Source organism: Protopterus annectens, chromosome 15.part0, assembly GCF_019279795.1.
Source record: "Protopterus annectens isolate FY-2018-M chromosome 15.part0, PAN1.0, whole genome shotgun sequence".
Taxonomy (NCBI): Eukaryota; Metazoa; Chordata; order Ceratodontiformes; family Protopteridae; genus Protopterus; species Protopterus annectens.
The window spans coordinates 477,539,710-477,565,978 of NC_056749.1; the positions used below are offsets into that span (position 1 = coordinate 477,539,710).

Genomic DNA, 26,269 nt, shown 5'->3' on the forward strand with positions numbered 1-26,269 from the left:
ACAAACTATTACAAACAGCTAATAAAAATGTATATATGCATAAAATGCATAATAAATAAATTGAATAGAATAATAAATTGCACTGTACTGACACTTGAAATTTTAAATATATATAAAACCATACTTCTGCTAAAAAATGTATATGCAATAAATATGCAATAAATTGATTACATATCACCTACACCCTAGCTTTATCATATTACCATCAATAAAAATCAATTCATAACTTAAACATTAAAGTACAATAAATATAGAATAATATATAATAAAAAATACTAAACACTTTGTGTTGTATATGTACATATGTTTAAAAATGTCTCTATGCCAGGCTTAAAAATGGTTTTATACTAATATGGTCATTAATACCTGGAGACCTAAGGGCATCCGTGAGTATTTGCCATTTGCTTTCTTTCTTGGCTAACATAGCCTTCACATTACCACCCCTTGCTGTCATCTCCACCTGGTCTATAATAGTGAATTTGAATCTATGTGTATCCCCATTTTGTGCTATATGTCTACTTAGGGCATTCTTTTTATCTTTTTTCTTAATACAGTACATATGGTCATATATACGTCATCTTAACTGTCTTTACGTTTTCCCTATATAGAACGCGGAACATGCCTCACAAGTAGCTATATATACCACAAATTTCGTATTGCAGTTTCCTGCCCTTCCTTTAATATATGTTCCATTAAAAGTTTTCAATTTAAATTCTTCTTTCTCATTAATATATCTACATTGTTTACAAGTGCCACATTTCACGGTAGCTTTTTTCTTAGATCCATCATTTCATGTGTTATATTCAATCATCATTTTCAAATTGGGACCTGTTTTATAAACAAATGTAGGGAATGTACCTACTTTCTGTACTGTATTTTCATCCTAGTAATCAACTTCCAGTGCTGTTTGATAATATTCTCAATATATTTCACTACTGGTGAATGCATTAATACACACACCCTATGAGTTTGGTCCTTCATTACATTGTTTTTCTGTGCAATAAAATTACCTAATAAAGGTTTGTACTTCCTACCCCATTCTGAACTAATATACCTTACTACATCATTTAGTAAATGTTCAGGGTACCCTCTTGCACTAAACATTGACCTAATATATTGTAATTCATGAAACATTATATCCTTAGTAGATGACATACGAGCAGCTCGTATACATTGCCTCTTGAATATGTTTTTAAACACGTGTGTAGGATGATTACTACTGAACTCCAAATAATCGTTCGAAAACATGTCTTTTCTATGTATATAAGATACAAACCCATCGTCCCCATGACTGATGTAAGTGTCCAAATACGCAATACCTTTTATATTATAATTATATGTATATTTTAAAAAATCTGTTGTATGGTTGAGATAAATAATAAAAGCATCTATGAGGTCGAAAGGGCCGTCCCATAATATGAATAAATCATCCAAAAATCTGGTATAATACTTAACGTGTTTGAAATATTCACAGTTAAATAGATGTTCCGTCTCCCATTCTAACATAACTAAATTTGCAAATATGGGGGCACATGAAGCCCCCATAGCAACACCTGTTGTTTGTTTGAAAAATTCATTCTCAAAATAAATATAGTTATGGTCCAATACTAATCCCATCATGTCAGTAATAAGGCATATTTTATCCCATGCCAAATTGGAAAATTTTCTTAAACTATTGCTGAAGTATTCTAGACCAACCTCCTTCGGAATACATGAAAAAAGATCTATTACATCAATAGTAATAAAAATAAGATTCCTGTTCCAAATTTGTGATGTTAAATTACTGAGAAACACCCAGGAATCCTTAATCAAATGGTAAACATTGTTGTACACTGGTTTAACCCATCTATCTATAGCAACTCCTATAGGGAAAGTTTTGGACTTGCTTCCAGATATAATTGGTCTGAATAGGGGACTTTCCAAATTTTTATGTATTTTGGGTATACCTACAATGGTGGCCAATGTAGGATGTTCAACTTTCAAAAACTGGTAAACCTCATCAGAAATTCTATGGTCAATAAAATATTCTTCTAAGGCGAGTTCAGTACGTCTATACCCGATGTTAACTTCATTAAGGGAAATGGCTTCGTATTTATCAGATTGATATAATATATTGTATATTTCTTTGATATAATCAAATTTATTGTAAATAATGATTCCACCCCCTTTGTCGGGTTTCATAACCCTCACTTGGTTGTTATTGATAAGTGTTTTCAAACATACTCGCTCACCTGTAGTTAAGTTGTCTTTCCATTCGCTACTATTCCTATGGTTGATTCTGTAAGTTCTATAAAAACTGTATATATCTTGACTAACTATTTTCTCAAAACTCCCTATAACAGGATTGCTGACAGGAATATAAGTACTTTTCTTCTTAAGAATATTTGTATTCCTTTTACAGCTGATTATGTTGTCAGATTCATCCTTCTCTAACTGAATAGCTAAGTTCAGTCTATGACAAAATAGTTTTAGTTCAGTGATAGTCTCCACTAAATTAACGTCAGCTGTGGGTATAAACTTCATTCCCTTAGAGAATAATTTGTAAAAATCTTCAGAAATGACAAAATTGGTGTAGTTGAATACTTTAAAACCATTGTATGTGGTAATAATATTGTTGTCCTCACACCTTAAAGGTGCCTTATCAACACTTCCTACATGAACCTGACTCGTTTCTGGAATAACTAATGACTGTATATTGTCACTCACCATTAAATCCTTATCATATATTTTGTTGCATTGTCATAAGCTGTTACATCCTTATGTGTTTTATTGCCATTGTCTTGTACTATTATCTCTTTCTCCTGTTCCAGGGTGTAACTGAGTTTTTTGGTGGGGGAACAACTCTATCTTTATAAACATTCACTTCACCACCTACAGAAATTTCGTCAGATCTATAATGTCTACCCTTTTCTCTATCTTGTCTAATCTTAGGCCAAATGTATGCTCTGTGGTGAGTGTATTGATCCATATCACGAATAATTTTCCTTCCTTTCTTATTGTATATATCACGTGCTTTTTGATCAGCTTGGGTAAATTGCTTCTCATATAGCTCAGCCCATTGTGTGAAAAATTCATGAATCACAATTTCCTGGTTTAAAATGTCAACATCATGTATCAGTTGTGTTATTTTTTCATCATTCTTCCTAATTAACAAACTCATGTAGTTATACCCAAAGCTGTCAAATAACAAATTGAACTCATTCATAGTTCTAGAGGTCAAATCAACCCCCATAGGTATTTTGAAAAATCTAATACCTTTGGGAGCAATTTTCAAGGAAATACATTTAGTAAAATACGCATTTTCAATTTTTAAATTCTTGATAGACAATAGCTTTTTACCTAATAAGTATATTTTCTCTTTAATGGTGACATTAAAATCTTTTATACAGTGGTAAACCGCACTATCGTTTCTGTCATATTTTGTAAATTCATAATCATCTCTTAAAAAACATTCCAAATAATCACCAACAGTAACACTCGTTGGTTTAACTTTACTTTGTTAGTTTTCAGTCAATGTTGCCTTACTACTTTTGCACCCTTTACTATTATAGGCAGTAAAATTATTTATGTTGTAATCAGTACCTTTTAGATTGTCCACATGTGTTTTCGATACACCAGCATAAGTTTTCAAAGTCATAGGACGCTTAGGTCTTGCTCCCAGCCTTTCCGTTTCACTGTTCGCATGAAACATACTAAAATCAAAAGTAAACTCATTAAGAGAGTTTTTGCTGATGTCTCTGCAGCGACTCAATAATGGTCCACCTGGGGAACGATTTAAAGAACGGTTGTCATCCAATGTATGTTGTCTTTGACCATTGGGTATCTCGCAAGGTGAACTAGTATTGATCCTTGTATGAGCCTCCACGCTGTTAGTTGAAACTACTTCAAAACCGGCCAGTATTTCCGGCTGTAAGTCAGTTGTTTTTACCGCTTCAGTAGTACTGGTTATCACGTCCAACCACCAACCAATGCCAGGATGACACTCTCTTTAAGTTCAGCAATATCTAATTGAAGTTTGCTTAATTCGTCCCTGTCCGATGCAGCCTGAGGAACCTCATTGGAACCCTCCATACCGACACAAGCATAAAAAATCTCAGCAGGAACAACAACGTAATTCAACCAAAAGGTACAGGGAACACCTTGAATCCTCAGCTTGAACAGGTCACAATTTATTGATTAACGATACAACACAAAATGTCCAGACCAAATTCTATACGTGACAAAGTTAAGCGCTTTCATCTGTCTTATGCAGACTTCCTCAGAACTGCCATATTTAATTCCGTATCACTTTTTATACTCAGTTTGCCAAAACTTTTTGAACTTTTAAAGTGATCCTTCATACTACAACAAACTATTACAAACAGCTAATAAAAATGTATATATGTATAAAATGCATAATAAATAAATTGAATAGAATAATAAATTGCACTGTACTGACACTTGAAATTTTAAATATATATAAAACCATACTTCTGCTAAAAAATGTATATGCAATAAATTGATTACATATCACCTACACCCTAGCTTTATCATATTACCATCAATAAAAATCAATTCATAACTTAAGCATTAAAGTACAATAAATATACAATAATATATAATAAAAAATACTAAACACGTTGTGTTGTATATGTACATATGTTTAAAAATGTGTTTAGAATTTTTTATTATATATTATTGTATATTTATTGTACTTTAATGTTTAAGTTATGAATCGATTTTTATTGATGGTAATATGATAAAGCTAGGGTGTAGGTGATATGTAGTCAATTTATTGCATATACATTTTTAGCAGATATTTTATATATATTTAAAATTTCAGTCAGTACAATATTATTCTATTCAATTTATTTATTATGCATTTTATACATATATACATTTTTATTAGCTGTTTCTAATAGTTTGTTGTAGTATGAAGGATCACTTTAAAAGTTCAAAAAGTTTTGGCAACTGAGTATAAAAGTGATGGAATTATGGCAGTTCTGAGGAAGTCTGCATAAGACAGATGAAAGCAACTTTGTCATAGAATTTGGTCTGACATTTTGTGTTGTATCGTTAATCAATAAATTGTGACCTGTTCAAGCTGAGTGTACCTTTGGTTGAAGTTGTTCCTGCTGAGATTTTTATGCTTGTGTCGGTATGGAGGGTTCTTCCTCGGCTGCATCGACAGGGACAAATTAACAAACTTCAATTAGATATTGAACTTAAAGAGGAGATGTCCCGCTTGGCGGCATTGGTTAACCTTAGCTGCCCTCAGTACTACTGAAGCGTAAAAACAACTGACTTACAGCCGGGCCGGTTTTAGTAGTTTCAACTAACAGCTGGAGGCTCATACAAGGATCAATACTAGTTCTGCTATACCCAATGGTCAAAGACAACATAAATTGATGACAATCGTTCTTTAAATTCCCAGGTGGACCATTATTGAGTCGCTGCAGAGACATCAGCAAAACTCTTAATGAGTTTACTGATTTTAGTATGTTTCATGCGAAAGGCTGGGGCTATATGACTTTGAAAACTTATGCTGGTGTATCAAACACATCAATCTAAAAGGTACTGATTACAACATAAATAATTCTACTGCCTACAATAGTAAAGGGTGCAAAAGTAGTAAGGCAACATTGACTGAAAACTATCAAAGTAAAAGTTAAACCAACGAGTGTTACTGTTGGTGATTATTTGGAATGTTTTTTAAGAGATGATTATGAATTTACAAAATATGACAGAAACGATAGTGTGGTTGACCACTGTATAAAAGATTTTAATGTCACCATTAAAGAGAAAATATACTTATTAGGTAAAAAGCTATTGTCTATCAAGAATTTAAAAATTGAAAATGCGTATTTTACTAAATGTATTTCCTTAAAAATTGTTCCCAAAGGTATTAGATTTTTCAAAATACCTCTGGGGGTTGATTTGACCTCTAGAACTATGAATGAGTTCAATTTGTTATTTGACAGCTTTGGGTATAACTACATGAGTTTTTAATTAGGAAGAATGATGAAAAAATAACACAATTGATACATGATGTTGACATTTTAAACCAGGAAATTGTGATTCATGAATTTTTCACACAATGGACTGAGCTATATGAGAAGCAATTTAACCAAGCTGATCAAAAAGCACGTGATATATACAATAGGAAAGGAAGGAAAATTATTCATGATATGGATCAATACACTCACCATAGAGCATACATTTGGCCTAAGATTAGACAAGATAGAGAAAAGGGTAGACATTATAGATATGACGAAATTTCTGTAGGTGGTGAAGTGAATGTTTATAAAGATAGAGTTGTTCCCCCACCAAAAAACTCAGTTACACCCTGGAACAGGAGAAAGAGATAATAGTACAAGACAATGGCAATAAAACACATGATAAGGATGTAACAGCTTATGACAATGGCAACAAAATATATGATAAGGATTTAATGGTGAGTGACAATATGCAGTCATTAGTTATTCCAGAAACGAGAGTCAGGTTCATGTAGGAAGTGTTGATAAGGCACCTTTAAGGTGTGAGGACAACAATATTATTACCACATACAATGGTTTTAAAGTATTCAACTACACCAATTTTGTCATTTCTGAAGATTTTTACAAATTATTCTCTAAGGGAATGAAGTTTATACCCACAGCTGACGTTAATTTAGTGGAGACTATCACTGAACTAAAACTATTTTGTCGTAGACTGAACTTAGCTATTCAGTTAGAGAAGGATGAATCTGACAACATAATCAGCTGTAAAAGGAATATAAATATTCTTAAGAAGAAAAGTACTTATATTCCTGTCAGCAATCCTGTTATAGGGAGTTTTGAGAAAATAGTTAGTCATAGGTTCATAGGTTCATAGATTAGTACTAAGCTAACTGCCCTTGCGAGCCATTTTAAGCCTAGCCAGTTATCCCTTGCGAGACTCAAACCCTGGACCTTGTGTTTGTAAGGCAAATACCTTAACCATTAGGCCACCCTCCCAACCAATAGGTTCATAGGTTAGTACTAGGCTAACTGCCCTTGCAAGCCATTTTAAGCCTAGCCAATTATCCCTTGTGAGATTCAAACCTTGCACCTTGTGTTTGTAAGGCAAACACCTTAACCATTAGGCCACCCTCCCAACCCTAGTCATAGATATATGGACCATAGTCAAGATATATACAGTTTTTATAGAACTTACAGAATCAACCATAGGAATAGTAGCGAATGGAAAGACAACTTAACTACAGGTGAGCGAGTATGTTTGAAAACACTTATCAGTAACAACCAAGTGAGGGTTATGAAACCCGACAAAGGGGGTGGAATCGTTATTTACAATAAATTTGATTATATCAAAGAAATATACAATATATTATATCAATATGGTAAATACGAAGCCATTTCCCTTAATGAAGTTAACATCGGGTATAGACGTATTGACCTCACCTTAGAAGAATATTTTATTGACCATAGAATTTCTGATGAGGTTTACCAGTTTTTGAAAGTTGAACATCCTACATTGGCCACCATTGTAGGTATACCCAAAATACATAAAAATTTGGAAAGTCCCCCATTCAGACCGATTATATCTGGAAGCAAGTCCAAAACTTTCCCTATAGGAGTTGCTATAGATAGATGGGTTACAATGTTTCCCATTTGATTAAGGATTCCTGGGTGTTTCTCAGTAATTTAACATCACAAATTTGGAACAGGAATCTTATTTTTATTACTATTGATGTAATAGATCTTTTTTCATGTATTCCGAAGGAGGTTGGTCTAGAATACTTCAGCAATAGTTTAAGAAAATTTTCCAGTTTGGAATGGGATAAGATATGCCTTATTACTGACATGATTGGATTAATATTTGACCATAACTATATTTATTTTGAGAATGATTTTTTTAAAATAAACAACAGGTGTTGCTATGGGGGCTTCATGTGCCCCCATACTTGCAAATTTAGTTATGTTAGAATGAGAGACGGAACATCTATTTAACTGTGAATATTTCAAACACGTTAAGTATTATACCAGATTTTTGGATGATTTATTTATATTATGGGACGGCCCTTTTGACCTCATAGACGCTTTTATTATGTATCTCAACCATACAACAGATTTTTTAAAATACACATATAATTATAATATAAAAGGTATTGCGTATTTAGACACTTACATCAGTCATGGGGACGATGGGTTTGTATCTTGTATACATAGAAAAGACACGTTTTCAAATGATTATTTGGAGTTCAGTAATAATCATCATACACACGTGTTTAAAAACATATTCAAGGGGCAATGTATACGAGCTGCTCGTATGTCATCTACTAAGGATATAATGTTTCATGAATTACAATATATTAGGTCAATGTTTAGTGCAAGAGGGTACCCTGAACATTTACTAAACGATGTAGTAAGGTACATTAGTTCAGAATGGGGTAGGAAGTACAAACCTTTATTAGGTAATTTTATTCCACAGAAAAACAATGTAATGAAGGACCAAACTCATAGGGTGTGTATATTAATGTATTCACCAGTAGTGAAATATATTCAGAATATTATCAAACAGCATTGGAAGTTGATTACTATGAATGAAAATATAGTACAGAAAGTAAGTACATTCCCTACATTTGTTTATAAAACAGGTCCCAATTTGAAAATGATGATTGAATATAACACACAAAATGATGGATCTAAGAAAAAAGCTACTGTGAAATGTGGCACTTGTAAACAATGTAGATATATTAATGAGAAAGAAGAATTTAAATTGAAAAATTTTAATGGAACATATATTAAAGGAAGGGCAGGAAACTGCAATATGAAATTTGTGGTATATATAGCTACTTGTGAGGCATGTTCCGCGTTCTATATAGGGAAAACGGAAAGACAGTTAAGATGTCGTATATATGACCATATGTACTGTATTAAGAAAAAAGATAAAAAGAATGCCCTAAGTAGACATATAGCACAAAATGGGGATACACATAGATTCAAATTCACTATTATAGACCAGGTGGAGACGACAGCAAGGGGTGGTAATGTGAAGGTTATGTTAGCCAAGAAAGAGAGCAAATGGCAAATACTCACGGATGCCCTTAGGTCTCCAGGTATTAATGACTATATTAGTATAAAACTATTTTTAAGCCTGGCATAGAGACATTTTTAAACATATGTACATATGGTTCTACCTGACATAGCCGAAACCACACAACACCGACAACCACATCACCGACACCACATATTCGACAGTCCATAAACACGAAACCACACATAACCGACAACGAAATAACCGACGGTACACAAACACGAAACCCCATACACTGCACACACCACAATAACAATTATTAAAAACAAAACACATCCCCATTCCACAAACCACACACACAACACAAGCACACCAAAATCCTTACAAGCCCACACTAAACCTTACCCTAACCCTAAGGTCCGTCACTATCGCACACTTACCTACCCGCTCCTAACCCTAACTCACTTAACCCGCCTACCGCTCCCTAACCCTAACTCACTTAACCCACCCCTATCGCTCCTAACCCTAACTCACTTAACCCACCCTATCGCTCCTAACCCTAACTCACTTAACCCACCCTATCGCTAACCCTAACTCACTTAACCCACCCCTATCCCCACAGACCGTCAATCTCCACACTTACCTGCCTCGCACCCGAACGTCCGTCACTACCGCATACTCACACAGCCTTTCCCCATGTCGGCATCCTCGGCGTTGGTGTTGTCATCCGTCGTGTCGGTCTTCTGCATTGTCGATGTTCTGCAACCCGCGATTCGCGTCGGTCTTCTTCGTTTTCGATCTTCTGGAGCTCCGAATTCCGCTGTCGGTCTTCTGCGCTGTCGACGAAGTCAGGTAGAACCGTACATATACAACACAACGTGTTTAGTATTTTTTATTATATATTATTGTATATTTATTGTACTTTAATGTTTAAGTTATGAATTGATTTTTATTGATGGTAATATGATAAAGCTAGGGTGTAGGTGATATGTAATCAATTTATTGCATATTTATTGCATATACATTTTTTAGCAGAAGTATGGTTTTATATATATTTAAAATTTCAAGTGTCAGTACAGTGCAATTTATTATTCTATTCAATTTATTTATTATGCATTTTATACATATATACATTTTTATTAGCTGTTTGTAATAGTTTGTTGTAGTATGAAGGATCACTTTAAAAGTTCAAAAAGTTTTGGCGCCAAAACTGAGTATAAAAGTAATACGGAATTAAATATGGCAGTTCTGAGGAAGTCTGCATAAGACAGATGAAAGCGCTTAACTTTGTCACATATAGAATTTGGTCTGGACATTTTGTGTTGTATCATTAATCAATAAATTGTGACCTGTTCAAGCTGAGACTTGGAAATATGTTTAATGTTGCATGTAATAATCCTGACTCTTAATCTTCAGTCCTCAAAATGGCAGATAGACTTTATCAAATACCTCAAACTAACAAATTCTTGTCTTCTCATTTTAGATTTGGCCCAGATGCCATCCCATCTTCCTTGCCAGCTGGAAACAGACTTTTATCAATACTAATCCTTCTGCTGAAGATAAAGAAGGTAAGACATTGGACAGAGATAGTAAGAGAATTTCCTCTTTTTCCACTTTAGCGTACATAATTCTTAACTACTAAGCGCATATGTGGAAGTTTACTCTTAGTTGTGCAGACTGAGAGAATACTTTGTCACACTTCCTTCAGAAGGTAGCTCCTATCTGAATCCTGTTATTGCTAATCTCTCCCAAGTATCAAACATGCTTTGAAGATCATGTTTGATTGTATAGATACTGTGTTTGGGGCCACTGCTACAGTGCTGAAACAATTTGATAAAAGAATTAAATGAATTCAGGGAATTTCTAAGAATTTCCAAGTCCCACATTACAAATGTCTCAAAACATTTACTCCCTTTCACAGGCAAAATAAGCAATCCCTGCCACCTCCTAACAAACAGGAAACAAAAAACATGTGGCGGGAGGGGAGCAACCAAAAACAGGGATTCTCTTGGAAAAAATAGATATGCCAGTCCTTCAGAATGACTAAGCCAGCATTCCCCACCCTCTTCTTCTCCTGTCCATATCTCTGTAAGTCTGTCTCAGAACTGGCTGTCAATATTCCCCTTTGACAACAGATTGTATCAGGCCGTTGTGTGATAAAAGTGGTTCAGGAGGGTTGGCACTGGATACACATGTCCTTTCAGGGAAATTCTTCCCACCACCAAACAGGTTTTTTTTTCCTCAAATTATTCAACACTTGCTGACCCTAGGAGTCATATAATTAATGTCTTTAGATCAAAGGGAAAGGGTTTCTACTCCAGAATGTTTCTGGTTCCAAAGAAAGAGGTTTCCTAGAGACCAATTCCACATATTTCTTTCCTTTCTCTGCAAGAGGTTTGTCTGAGTTTCAAGATCTCATGGTGGGTGAACCCTATTTGCTCTTCCATAGAGACAGGGTTGCATTAGGAAGAAATCCCTCATTTACACCCAGATTTGTTTCTGAGTCTACTTTAAATGAAGCCGTCAGTCTCCCAGTATTCTATCCAGATCCCCAGAACCAGGGAGAAAGGATTCCACGTATTCTGGACATGGATAGACAGCTCAGGTATTATCTTGACAGAACTAAGTCATTATTTCTTATAATAGGACAAGTAAAGGACAACCAATGTCAAAACAGACAATTTTGAGATGGTTGTCCTGAGGTATTGCTTTTTCTTGTAACCACCATCATAAATCTATTCCAGGCAGTATTGAGACACATTCTACTAGATAGGGATGGACTCTGGAAGCATTTTAGATGCAGTTGCATGGCCCTCTGTGCATACTTTTACAAACTGGATTCCATATCAATGACTGGCTTTGCTGGGACAATTCTCCAGAGACTCCTGGACCTTTGTACTTCCTTCTCTCAGGATGGATAGGCTTTAGTAATCAACCTATAGAGCCAAAAACTACGGCAGCTGTGAGAATGATGAACATAGTACAGTTGCGTAAATTGCACTTACTGTTATTGTACATGTTTGAATTCCTCCTCACTGGTGTAGTAGATGTCCCTACCCTCCATTCTCCTACTTCTGTATATAGTTATTTGTTGGGATGTAAAGATTTTGGTTATTGTTTATATCTTTGTAAAGGTTCAGGATAAATAAGCTCTTTTTGTCTGTATGGGCAAAAATGTCCTTCAATTGGCTACACTCTGACTGCTGATTTCTCTCCGAGGGGCTAGCTAATCTGTAGTCAGAGTGTAGGTCTGGAAGGGAGCCAGAGCTCATTGAAGTTGGAAATTTGTTGGAGCCAGAGCTCTGTGAAGCTGGCCAGTTGTTGTAACCTAGGTAGCATACAGTCTATATAGCCAAGGCTACTGCAGCAGTGAGAAGTTTGAACATTTATTGCTGTGGTAAGTGCAACTTACACAACTGTACTTTCTCTCGGCTCCCTATTGAAATGTCAGCAGCTAGAAATGCCAAGTGCCAAAAAGCTGAAAAAAACACAGAAAACCTGTAGAAGAGTGAATCTCAATACTCTTCTCATTAAAATGTATTTTTGCAGGGGGGGAGGTGGAGTGCAGGCAAGCCCCCCCCCCCCAAACTTTTATATACCAACTCCGAGATTCCGATAGTTCTAAGTAAAGGGAATATTCTGAGAAGTGGCATCTCAAACTTAGTATATGTAAGTTCGTTCTTTCAGCCATTCAGTCTCTGCCGATCGGGACTTGCTCTAATGGGTCCCAGTATTTCATATGGCTAGCCTTTCTCTCACAGTATCTTCTTGATGGATTGATTTTACAATAGACTTATCAGGAGGTGGGGCTGGACAGTTTCCTTTCTGAATGTTTTGATTTAAGCATGCTCTACCATGACTGCAACCCATTTTCAAGAAGTAAATGAAAATGTTTTTTCTGAGTGTCACTATATCATTGACTCTTCAAGCATAGCACCTGCCAGAAGTTGTCACATACAGGACTAATGCCATTTTGATACTTCTGCATAGAAACAAGCTGAACAGGAAAGAACACTTCTACCTTTTGAAGTTCCATAATTCTACTGTAGTGCAACCCTTCACTTTTTTCTGGCACCGCTGCTACTGTGATGGAGAAGACATGAAAAAAGAAACTCTCCCAAATGTGTGACAGCATAGACCCTAACAGAAGTGGGAAATGAAGAAAACCTGATATCCTCCTAAATGAGCCCTTTTCAAATATGTCCTGCTGTGGTGATCATTAACATAATTTTAATAGTTTTCCTCAGGAAGGGTGTTACAGCAAATATTTACATACATAATGGAAACAGACTTTTAGTCAGTGCTAATCCTTCTCCATGATATTCAGTTAGATCTTCAGCCAGCTGTAATGTGCATTATAAAAACTCATGAGGAATAAGGACTACTTCCTGCCAAGAGGCCCTGTTCACCTCTGGGCAGAGACAAGTTTACTCCTAGATGCTGCACTTAAGCAGTACTGCTTGGTAAAAATATGAAAAAGTGACCATATCTCAGTGTAACAGTTGCTCAACATGAATGCATTGGCAAAGCGTTCAAGAGAGGGAGCTACTCCTCAGTAGTATAACTGCACATAAATTGCTAACAGTTGTGTTCAGTATGGTAAAAGACAAAGCAGTGGACAAGCCGATCACTCAGTGCATGTTTTGACAAGAGTCCCATATAAGGTTTTGTAAAGAAGATAAGCAATTGATTCAGTTTTGTAAAACCTTTAATTTTAGCAAAGCTAAAACTACCTGTATGTATTAAGGATATGGCATTCTTAATAATTCAAGTGAGCTGGAAAGAACTCTCTTAAAATGGATATGATCACAGTTACATCAGTGACCATTCTGTTTAAAGGTAATATTAAAAGAAAACAATTTGCCAGTGCTGGGTGAAATGAGTGGCAACCCCTCCCTCACCTCAGGGCAGGGGACTTGATCTTCTTCATCCTTTTGCTTAATGACACATTCCCTGATATCACACAGCCCCAGAGAAAGTTACTACATTTGTACAAAATGGTGTGTCAGTGTGTTTTTATTCAATGAACTGTACATTCAACTGATGGATAGTTGGTAGATTGATATATACAGATAGATATAGATAGATATGAAGTCTTTGATACCAATAAGGTAAAGCTAAAGTAATATGTACACATCAAAGGTATTTAGAAGGCTTACTTCATATTATCCTAAGATGGAAAGCAGTCTCTTAATAGACAGATGTAAAGTCTTTGATTATAGCATGGCAAAATTAAAGCAAATACTAAACATCAAGAGTGTGGAAATGGAGTTATTGGTAGTCTTCTGAGCTGGAATAAGACTCTTAAGATAGGTAAAGTAGCTCAAAATAAAGTCTGTCTCCACTTCAGGAATGAGCAGAATGTACTTTTTACAATGACCCTTCACTTGTGAAATGCAGCATGAGGCCCACTACATATATTGTGAAGCTTAGGATCCTATTACAGCTATTACAACCATCAGGAAAAAGAGCAGTCAGAGATAACTTTTATTTCAGATGAATAGGGTATCTTATGCAGAGTTTGTCTGAAATGTTCAAGAATAAAATTCAAATTCCTGTAGGCTGTCTGTGTGGAATAGAAAGATGAAACCTGACTGTGGCCCAGATTATCTAAGTTTGAATAGCAGTTTGAGTTCTAGAATAGTCAGGTAGTGAGGTAGAAATGAGTGAGCAGTGCCAGCTCACCCATGTTTGGAAAGGAGAGAGAGGAGGTTATGGGCCGATGATCACTACTGTGTAAGCAGAGACTTGTATGACAACAAAACAGCTGGGACAAGGACATGAACTTGGAGCTGCCAGTCTATTTACAGTAGCTCTCACTTACATATGTTTGGTACCATGCCTGAACATGAGGATGGTTTAGCACACCCCACTGTGATGCAGGTACTTACATCAGCAATTTATGGTTGAGGTTAGAGGTCACTAGAAATGACGTCTATATTAATGACTACCTGTAGGCCATCAGATGAATGGGAGATGTGAATGCAGTGGAGGCTGAGGCAGGGAGAGGACTGATGATGATATTGATCTTCTCTGTGGGTTAATTTGGCTGCTAGTATAAATTGTCTGTGATGACCTTAGTTGCAAGAAGGCTAATGGGTCACAGATAGCTGTAGCATAAATAACCTTCATGTCTTCTTCAGTGATGTCTGTCTCTAGTCAGCTGCTACTCCAGACAGTTGTCACATTTTCACTGCTAGATAGTGAATATGCTGTTCATTAAGGGAGAGCTAATGGTCAGCATGCGGGGAGGCAAAAAGCACATTAAGAAAAAAGAGTTAAGGGGATATATTGCCTTCTCACAGTGGGCATAATGTCTGAGACCTAGTGCATTTTTTATTATTATGCATTCTGTGCTTAGTAAATGGGCTGTATTCCAGGAGAAGTTACAAATTTGAGATGGCTAGAAATTACTTCTTCATAAAAGGCTTGTCAAGCAACTGTCTGAGATATTCCACAATTAGCAATGCATAACCTTAAAGAGAGAATGGTCTCCATTCTCTGATGAAAACAGAAACTGAATCAACTTGGCTCAAAGGATTGAGACAGTTAAGGATTTCATGGCTTCCCTGTATGTGGTCCAGTATGAAGGGAATCAGTTTGTAACTTGTCAATCGCATCTGGACAGGTTGCTTTTTTCATAGGAAATCATTACCTAAGCTGTTTCAAAAAATGCTGCTGACAGTGATTTGTTCCATTTTTTGGGAGATTTTTTTCTTTCTCAGTTGTGCTAATGTGGAGTTGGAATACATTAGTAAAGGGGGAGGTAATACTTATTTTAATTTCTTTTTTGTTCAGGTTGAAACTTTAACCATATCTTCAACCAACAGTAATTTTCAGACATGTAGTAGCAATAGATTTCCTTGCATCCTCTGCAATGTTCCTCTTACTCTCAAGACACTGATTCCAGAGAGCAAGTCAGTAACAAAGACGCTAAGGAGGTGAGTTCAGTAAGCAAAGTTTCAGTATCATGGGGAATTCCAAGATAACTGTACAATGAATGAGCAACAGGTTGAATATTGTTGTTCCAATGTGAGAAGAGAAACTTTGGAAAGCAGACAGAAAAACTCATTTATTTGGGTAAACCTCAGTTACTGTTTAGTCACTACAGTGCTTGGATATCAGCAGAGAGCCATGGCTGGCTCATGTATTGACCAGTGTCGGTTCCCAAAGTACAGTTCCAACCTCTCGGTCCTTCAAAGAGAAGCGCAAAAAAACAAAAACAAAGGCATTTAACTTACTGTAGTTGCATCAGTTTCCTACAGCAGTCAATGCAACTCCAAGATCTTCAAATGAAGAGCAAAAAGGGGATAAAAGGATTTCAATATGCTGTACAAAGCCAATGGGTACTTTTGTACCCATCAGCTTTCTACAGATGCTACATGCCCCCCTCATTTCTTCAACTGAAGAGCAAAAAACTGTAACTGTAGCAAGCAAATATTGACTTGCTACACAGAACCACTAAACTACCTTTCTGTACTGGCAGGTTGGTACATGGAAAAGCATGCTGCAGGAGATCTGGATCATATCCCCTAACTCTTTGTGCTCGGGGATGTTGCCCTTTTACTCCAACATTACTATGCTGCTGGTCAGCAATGAAGAAAACACTGGAGAAAGTAAGAGAAAATAAACAAGAGAAGGAGAAGAAAAAATACTCAGAAAATGCCTTGTAGCACTTCATCAAAAAGAAGTTCAGGTTTCAGCCTCAATACAGCAAATGGCTTTCAGTAATTTAAAGGAAGAAAATAAATCAAGTACTGTCAGAGGTATTTAAAATAAATGAGAAATTTAAGACATGCATACAGTTAAATGGCAAAAGGATGGAAAGGATATAAGAAGCTTTAAGTAGCTATTTGAATGTTATGATAAAACTACAGAAATCAGAGGCTGAAGTGAAGGAAAGACTGGATGAATATGTAATTCACAAAAAGAAGTATTTCAAAAAAATAGAAATAGAAGACAGAGCGTGGAGAGAAAAACTGTGGTTTTCTGCTGTACCAGAGAAACTGGAATGAACAGATTAAATTAATTTTATGAAAGTACAAATAAGCAACTGGATTGCCATTCCATGGCAGGAATTAATAATTGAAAGGACAAAGTCTGTGCTGCAAGTTTAGCCTTGAGAAAGAAGCCAAGATCTACAGTTGTGCAGATGCAATCATATCAGCAAAGGGAGCTGCTCATGATAAAATTTTGGAAGAAGAGTAAAGTATTGTTAACTAGGAACACTAGAGTGTTCATAGAAAATGATTTTTCACTGTACACCAAGCAGAAGAGAAATGAGTTTATCCCTGCAGTCAGACTGTGTTGAGAGGCAGGTGTGAGATTCAAGCTGCTATATCCATCTGTCTTCAGAATATTTTTTTTGAGAAGGAGAAAGTACATATTTTGAATTCAGAAAAGGTGATAGAAGAAATAGAAAGGTTTACCCAGTAAAATGTGAGTCAGCAAATTGAAGGGGATTCTGATTCTTATTTCTCTTGTAGTGGCACAGCCCATAGACAGAAATTGCCTGTGCAACCTTTTTCAGTGTTCAAAGGAAAATGAGCGAATAAAAGAAAAAAAAAATTAGGACTAGAAAAAACAAGAGTGCCAGTGTTTAGTCAAGATGATGAAGAAGGCCAGCAAGAATGTAAAAGTAGGAAATAAATGGATGAACTATAGTGTCATTTCCAAAAAATGCAGTTTGGACATGAGAACTATGCTCGAAATTGATAGACAAACTGGTGGAAGGACTTTAGGTATTTATTTATTTAATTTTATTTAGTTTCTTCTGTTGACTGAGTCAGTCCAATTAGGTTTGTAGCCTCTTTTCAGGGGAGAATTGAGGTGTTATTGATATTACTAGGGGAGATTTGGCCACAGCATCAGGGAACTTCTTTTCGATAGGCACCATATGATCTTTTACTTCCACCTCAGCTGCCTTCATCACAGTCAGCTGTGACCATAGTTTAATGTTGCATCCAAAGGAGATGTCTTGACTGAAATCACTGTTGCAGTATTCTGACATATGGCTTGTCACCACTGATGTCTGGTTGGGGTACCAAAGCTTTACCTTCCTAAGTTCTTAAGTCTGACACATGACCTCAGCTGCTATATGTTTGGGTATATAGATGGACATACGAGCATGGATCCTTAGACTATCTCACTCCAGCCTGAATGCAGGTTATGCATCTGTCGGACTGATCGTCGTTTAATTATTGGGACTTTTGCTTCAGTCATTTATTCAGATAAGTTCCCCTTGGGAAAACCTTCCACCCTTTTTCATAGGGTCATAGGGTGATACTAGGCTATTGACCTGGAGGCCCTTATAAGCCTAGACAAGAATTTTGCCCATGTTCCAACAAAGTCAGGACCTGTTTCCCCATGTCCACTAGGGAGACAGGTGTGATCCCAGGGGTGTATTTATTGATGTTAAGGTGTCTATCTCGCCTTCGTTCTTGCTGGTTGGGGATTGGAGCCGATCCTTGGCTCAGACTCGGCCGTCTTCTGTAGCTCGAGAGCTGTTTACTGGCTCGAGGCTACCCCTTGTCCCATGATGCCTAGCACTAGCTACCCAGATCTTGTTTGCCGCTTCAGCTGCAAGGTGTTGTTTTTCTGGCTCAGGCTCATATAAACTTTCTTTGTAGAACCTTTTTACTAGAAATAGTCTTTTTCCTAGGGGTTATTATTAATTTTAAGTTTTATATTTGTTGTGTTAGCTAAGTGTGTATTTGTAGCTTCCTTCCCTCCCCTTTAGAACTCGTTTAATTTAGAGAGTCCCCCCCCCCTTATCCTTTTCCTGTCAGGTTAGCCGTTTAAGTTAGAGGCTTTCTTTCTACATTCTTTATAGGCTAGCCGTTTGAGTTAGAGGCTTTCCTATTAAAAAAAAAAAAGTTTAGCTTTAGTCTGTAGTATACTGTGTTTCTTCTGTAGACTGTGTTTTGATTGGTTAGCTATTGTTGTATTTTTTGTTACAGGATGTCAAAAGAATCCAAGGTGTCTGGGTTCAAGAAGTGTGACTCATGCTGTCAGAAAATTATTCTGACAGATGGGCACACTTCTTGCGTCTATTGTTTAGGCGCTGTGCACCTGCAGGACTCTTGTTCTATCTGCCATGCATTTAGTCCAAGAGTTCTGCAGGAGCGTAAGAATAAGCTTATTCTTAGGGGTCTATTAAAGCCCCAGGATTCACCGGCCAAGACTCAGCCTGTGAAATCCCCTAAATCTACCAAATCATCAGCTCCAAGTTCATAGCCGTCTTTGGTTCAGACTCTACCTGCTACTTTCGGTTCCGGCTGGAACCGATAAGACTGTCTCCCCGTCAGCTCCATCAGAAACCTCGGAGCCTTCGCAGAGCCACAAGAGGCTTAGGTCCCTTTCTCTGGAATCAATACATTTGGCTCCTCGGTCTCCTCTGCGTCAGAGCGAGCGCAGTCACAGATCTTCTCACTCCTCTCGGTCCTCTAGGCTCTCGGATCATGACGTGGAGAGAGTGGTCAGTAGGTTGCTGAAGTCGCAGGCACTTGCCAAGATGTTGTCCAACCCTCCTCAACGGGGGTTGGCTCTGTCCACTTCTATTGATGTTCCTCCTCCGACTCCATTGAGCTCGGAGCCGGAGTTTGTTGGGGTTTGAGTAGTCGAACCATCTGCTCCGATAACTCTATCTCCTTCGGTTCCATTGTCAGCTCCGATTCCCTCGATGGTGCTGATCTGGGCACCAGGGCTCCCTCGTCGGCTCCGAGGGGGCGAGTGGCATTGGACCCTTGTCCGACCCCATTCTCCCTCTCGGGGCTTCGGCTGAGGTGAGCTCGGCGCGGAGAAGGATTCCAATTTCCTCAGAACCAGAGCCTTCTCTGCATTGTGGCAGGAATACCTTTGATGTCATGATGAGTGTGCTGGCCACTGAGTCAGCTCCACTATCGGCAGCATCGGCTCCGTCCTCAGTAGTGCCTGTGCCAACCTCTGCTCCTCCTCCGGACCCCAAGTGTGGGGAACCGGTTCTCCAGGGCACCCCATTGAGTGTTTTCTCTTCTTCTGAGGCCTCCCCTGATCATTCAGAGGAGCCCCCTCGTAAGACGAAGTGCAAGAGGAAGCACATTGACTGCCCTGAGTCTGTCACTTCTGATACAGACTTAGATGATTCAGAAGGGTCCTTGAGATCCCCTCTGAAGATGTTTCCTTTTCAGACATCCTAGAAATGCTTAAGCAGAGGGGGAACTGGAATCCCCTAGCCCCTACCAAGGATGAGTCTGTATTCCTGGATGCGTTTGATTCCCGACCTTCCACCTCCTGGGTTTCTCCACCTTTCGATCCACTTATGTCAGTGGTGGCTCGAAAGGCTTGGTCAGCCCCGGATACAGTGGAACCAACTCCGAGGAGACCTGGCAAGTTCATCACAGCACCCCATGTTAAGCAGTTCCTTACAAAAGGTGTTCCTGCTGATGCCATGGTGGTAGCAGCAGCCACCAAAAAAGAGTTAGCAGAAACCTCTTCGTCTGTCCATCATCCTAACAAGGAGTCCAGGACCACGAACAGATACGGGAAGTGAATGTTTGCTTCAGTGACCTTTTCTATGAGATCACTGAACTACTTATGCCATTTTACCTGGCTTCAGAGGGATCTCCTTAAAGAGCTCGGAGATACCCTTCAAGATCCATCAGCTGAGGGGGCTCAAGCTAAAGTGGCTTCTCAGCTGGCAACCCTTAATTCTGTAGTCAACTCCTCCATGAGGCTCATTTCTTATGCAGCCGATGGGGCGAGTAGAGCCGCAGGTACAGGTGTGGCCCTTAGGAGACATGCATGGATGTGGCTGTGTAATTTTGCGGAACCCTTTAGAGCATCATTCACCAACACCCCCTTGATTGTTCCTTTCTTTTTGGACCACAGGTGAAAGACACTTTGACTAGGTGTGAGCAAGAAGGCAAGACTCTCTCTGCCGTGGGAGTCTGTTTTTCCACTCCTTCCAGACCATACCCCAAGGGTCAGAAGAGTGGTAAAATGTGGTTCTGAAAACCCCAGGGAGACTCGCCTGCCATACGTAGTGATTTTTCCTCCAGGGGTAGAGGGGGAAACAACAACAACAGACACCGCCCTCGTGGCAGAGGGGGTCTGCAGAACCAGAGCAACAGAGAATCCTTCTCTGAGAAGCCCTTTCAGCATCCCTGAAGGGTTGCCCGGCTGCCCGCCTCTGGAGGCAGTCGGAGGAAGACTTTCACTGTACCTGAAAGCCTGGCAAAATTTAACTCAAGACAAATGGGTACGGTCAATTATATCCGGAGGTTACAAAATTCCCTTCTCTCAACCCCCTTACCATCAAAATCCCTTCCAGATGTTCCACCCAATCTGAGGGACCAAGCATTCATAGAAGTTTCAAAACTGCTAGAAAAATGAGTCATCCAGGAAGTCCCGGCAGACCAACATGGATACGGAACTTACTCAAGGTTCTTTTTGGTACCAAAAAAGACAGGGGACTGGAGACTGATTCTGGATCTCAGCAGACTAAACAAGTCTGTTCAAAGAACAAAGTGTCGCTACAGTCCATTCTACCCTTTCTGGGTCAGGACATTTGGATGTGCTCCATAGATCTTCAGGATGCGTACTACCACATCAAAATGGACAGGCGCTCCAGGAGATTCCTTCGCTTCTGGCTGGGAGCCAGTCATTACCAGTTCAGAGCTCTGCCCTTTGGTCTCACCACAGCCCCCAGGGCATTCACCAAATGTATGGCAGTGGTCACGGCTCACCTGAGGCGTCGAGGATTCCAGGTGTTTCCATATTTGGACGACTGGCTCCTCACTGCTACTACCAGGCATCAACTTCTGCAAGCCAGGGACTACACAATCACAATCTGCTCCCAGCTAGGCATTACAATAAACTTTGAAAAATCTGCCTTGTTGCCCTGTCAATCTATCACCTATATAGGAGCAGCCTTAGACACAAGGAACATGTCCGCAAGGCTTCCGCCAGAAAGGGTGTCTGCAATTCACCAGGAAGTACAACTTCTAATGCAGAGCAAGAGGATCCAAGTCAGGTTCATCCTTCAAACTCTGGGTTCCATGGCAGTGGCAATTCTTCTAATCCCACTGGCCTGCTTTCACATGAGGATCCTTCAGTGTCTTCTGTTCACACAGTGGTCTTTCCAACAGCTACCTGTGTCTCACATGATCTTGATTACAGAAGCATGCAAAAGGCACCTTTCCTGGTGGATGGTCTCCCCACTAGTGACTTAGGCCAGACCCTTCATTCAGCCCCCTCCGGTTGCCACAGTGACCACAGATGCCTCCCTGATAGTGTGGGGGTCATTATCAGGGCAGGACAGTCCAAGGCACTTGGCAGCCTCATGAGTACCATCTGCATATAAACATCCTAGAAATGAGAGCCGTGCTCCTAGCATTGCAAGCTCTTCAGGACTCTCTCCCTTCTGGGACCATTGCAATTCAAACGGACAACATGTCAGTGGTGTGGTACATCAACAAGCAGGGCGGAACCAGGTCCTACCCACTATGTCGAGAAGCACTCAGACTCTGGCAGTGGGCGATTTCCTCCCAACGATTTCTGATTGGGACGCACATCCCTGGGAGGTCCAACGTCATAGTGGACAGGCTCAGCAGAGCTATTCTCATGCCTCATGAGTGGTCTCTGAATCAGGTAATTGCGGATCTGATCTTCCGCAAATGGGGACAGCCTTGCTGCAGTCTTTTTGCCACCCCCTTCAACAGCAAATGCAGCAACTACTTCTCCCTTCTTCCGCTTCCAGGTCACACTCCCAGAGACGCTCTAGTCCACGATTGGCCTCAGGGACTTCTTTATGCCTTCCCTCCATTTTCCCTGATACCAAAACTCATACAGAAAGCAATATCTTTGGGTTGCAAAATGATCCTCATTGCCCCTTACTGGCCTTGACAGATATGGTTTCCATTCCTGCACCATTACCTTCTCGATCAGCCGTGGACTCTGGATCTGATTCCAGACCTTCTTATTCATCAGTCAGGTGGGCTGCATCAATCTCTCCAAACACTCCAGCTCACAGCTTGGTTGCTCCACTTCCAACCTTAGCCAGGCTTCCCAGCATTTCCTTGGCCATGTGTGAGATTATTGTCTCCTCTCACAAGTCCACAACTAGACGAACTTATGCTAGAAAATGGTAATGTTTTTCTTGCTGGGCAGAGGCTAGGAACGTAAATCCCTTTTCATCCCCAGTCCATGAAAATTTGGAGTTCCTAGCACAACTTTTTCATTCTGGGTCCGCTTCTGCTACAATCAGGGTTCAATTTCATGCTGGGTTGTCTAGTTCAAACATTATGTCTCATAAGCTCTCTAAAGCCTTTTTAAGAGGTACTACTCTCCTTAGACCTCCAGTTAGAGATCCCCCTCCTCCTTGGGACCTTAATTTGGTAATAACCTCCTTAATTATGCCCCCCTTTGAACCTGCAGTGTCCTGCTCCATTAAGTTTCTATCTTGGAAAACACTGTTTATGGTAGCTATTACTTCAGCCAGACGTGTCTCTGAACTTCAGGCACTATGTGTTCGTCCTCCATACTTGGTTTTCCATAAGGACAGGGTTGCTGTAAGGACTAATCCCGCATTCCTTCCAAAAGTCTGCTCAGAAAACAATTTAAACCAATCTATAGACCTTCCTGTGTTTTCCCTAACCACTCCAACAAGGCAGAATACAAATTACACCAATTGGACGTTCATAGACAATTGCGTTTTTACTTGCATAGGACTAAGGATATAAGGAAGTCGGACCAACTATTCCTTTCCTACGCTCTAGGCAAACAGGGTCTCCCAGTTTCCAAAGTGACCTTATTCAGGTGGTTGTCTCACATTATCACTTTCATTTATCAATTGAGAAACAAAGAGTTGCCTATCAAACCGAAAGGTCATTCTACTAGGACTTTGGCCACCTGTAGCCTTCCAATCTAGGTTGCCCATGGATTGTATCTGTGCAGCTGCTACGTGGGCAAATCCTCATACCTTTATTTTTCATTACAAGCTAGATATGGTCTCCAGGAGCAGAGCTGACTTTGGTTCCACTGTTCTGAAGAGTCTGTTCCAATGAGCCACCCAGGATTGTAGGTGCTAGGGACGCTGTCCCAACCAGCAAGAACGAAGGTGAGATAGGCAACTTAACATAAAGAAGTTATGAACCTACCATAACGTTCCATTTTAGTTGTCTTCATCTCGCCTTCTTTCTTGCATCCCACCCTCTGTCCCCCTGTCCTATTGGATCGAGAGGAGTTTTTGTTTCACTGGCTGAGTGTTCTCTGGTTTGTTTCCTCTACTGACTTAGAGAGTATGACAGGTATGCCCAACCTGTTTGTTTGGACAGGTTGATTTTCTGGCCATGTCTGGGGTTAGCTATTTCAAACGAGATCTGGGTAGCTAGCGCTAGACATTATGAGATAAGGGGTAGCCTCGAGCCAGTAAACAGCTCTCAAGCTATAGAAGATGGCCCAACCAGCAAGAAAGAAGGTGAGATGAAGACAACTAACATGGAATGTTATGGTAGGTACATAACTTCTTTTTTCTCAACCTGTTGTCCAGGTTCCTCTTAAAGAGGGCTAGAGAGGTTCTCTGCTTGACATGGAGAGGGAGTCTATTCCACAGATGGAGGAGACTTTGGGACACAAATCTATCTCATCAAGTTCTATTAATGTCACAGGCCAGGTTGAGGCCTTGTGTATGGGTTCTTGAGTGGAGTTTGACTTACAGATATGCAGCAACTCCATTAAGGCTGGGTCTGAGATGGCCTTGTATGCTAGACACAGGTCACCTCTGAGCAGTCTGTATGAGACTGAGTAGAGGGACAGGGCATTTAGCCTTTCTGTACAGGATAGGTGTTTGAAACCCTGGATTTTCCTGGTCAGGAACCTCTGTGGTCTCTCCAGCTGCTGCATGTGCTTGGCAAGGTACATGCCGAAGGGGGCATTGTACTTGATAATGAGTCTGATAAGGAAAGAATACAGGGATGTTATGATCTTCTTATTTCTAGATGAAATACCCTTATTTATGAGGTGGGCCATGTGGTGGTGGTGGTCAAAAGTCAGGTTGCTCTCAACCTGGGTGCCCAAGTCCCTCACGACTGATTGCATGCTTAGTACATTGTTATTAATGTGATAATTAGTGGGCATGCCATTTTCCCCAAAGGAGTTAATGATGCATTTCTTGGCATTCAGTTTGAGGCTATGCTTCTGGCACTAATCTTTAGTTTGGGTAAGGCCCTCTTACAGGATGTTCACATCACTATGGGAATTTAAGACAGTGCCCAGCTTGCAGTTATCTGCAAACTAGGTCAGCCACAGACCACTGGCTTTGGCTTGCACCTCAGAAAATTATATCCCAAACAGTAGAGGCCCCAGTACTGATCCTTGGGTACACCACTTGTTAAGGGTCTACTACTAGAGTTGGCTTTCCTTATTTTGACTGATTGGGTTCTATCAGAGAGCCACTTAGCTGCCCATCTTGTAACATACAGGTTGCTGCCTAGCTGGGAGAGTTTATCTATTATGCCCTAGTGGGAATAGTGTTGAAGGCTTTGGCTAGGTCAAGGTAGGCAGTGTACACTGTCTTGCCCTCGTCTATAGCTTTGGTGACTGTTTTGAAGAAGTCAACCAAGTTTTAACATGCATGATCTCCCTTTGACAAAACCAAACTGTGTGGGGTCAAGTGTTTGGAGGTTGCCAATGTCCTTGTTTATAAGGTCCATGATAATACATTCCATAGCCTTGCAGATCAGATTAGTTAGGCTGATGGGCCTATAATTGCTTGGGTCACTGGACGATCCACCTTTGGGTAGAGGATGACAGTGGCTGTCCTCCATTTGGCTGGGATGAAGCCAGTGCTCAGGCTTTGGTTGAATAGGATGCCTAATGGAGCTGAGAGCTCATGCCTGAGTTCATGTAGGATACAGCTAGGGATGTTATAAGGCCCCATGGAGATTGTATTTTTTTGCCTTTGAGAGGACATTGAAGACCTGCTCAGTGGTGATGAAGGGAGGGATGCAGGTGCTGGGGATGTCCTGGGTTTATTGACTTGGGTCTTCACAAAAACGAAAAAAGCAGCACACACTGGATAAGAACTGATTGTTTTACTGGATTCTGGTACCTCGGCCTTCGCCTTCACATGGAACAATGTTATGAAATACAAACCAGTATAAATACACCTCTTACAATCAATTACATAATTAAATAATTAATCAATTGAATGCTTCACCATTTAAAGAAACATATACATACACATTCATATATAAACCTTATACAACATAATACTTAAGGCATTAAGATTCTAAAT

General features: G+C 39.4%; 1 protein-coding gene across 3 annotated transcripts in view; it reads left to right on the forward strand.

Annotated features, from left to right (window-relative positions):
* The window catches only part of COL4A6 (collagen type IV alpha 6 chain), a 4,024,271-nt gene that overhangs the window by 2,685,805 nt on the left and 1,312,197 nt on the right, over positions 1 to 26,269 (forward strand). The window lies entirely within an intron of this gene.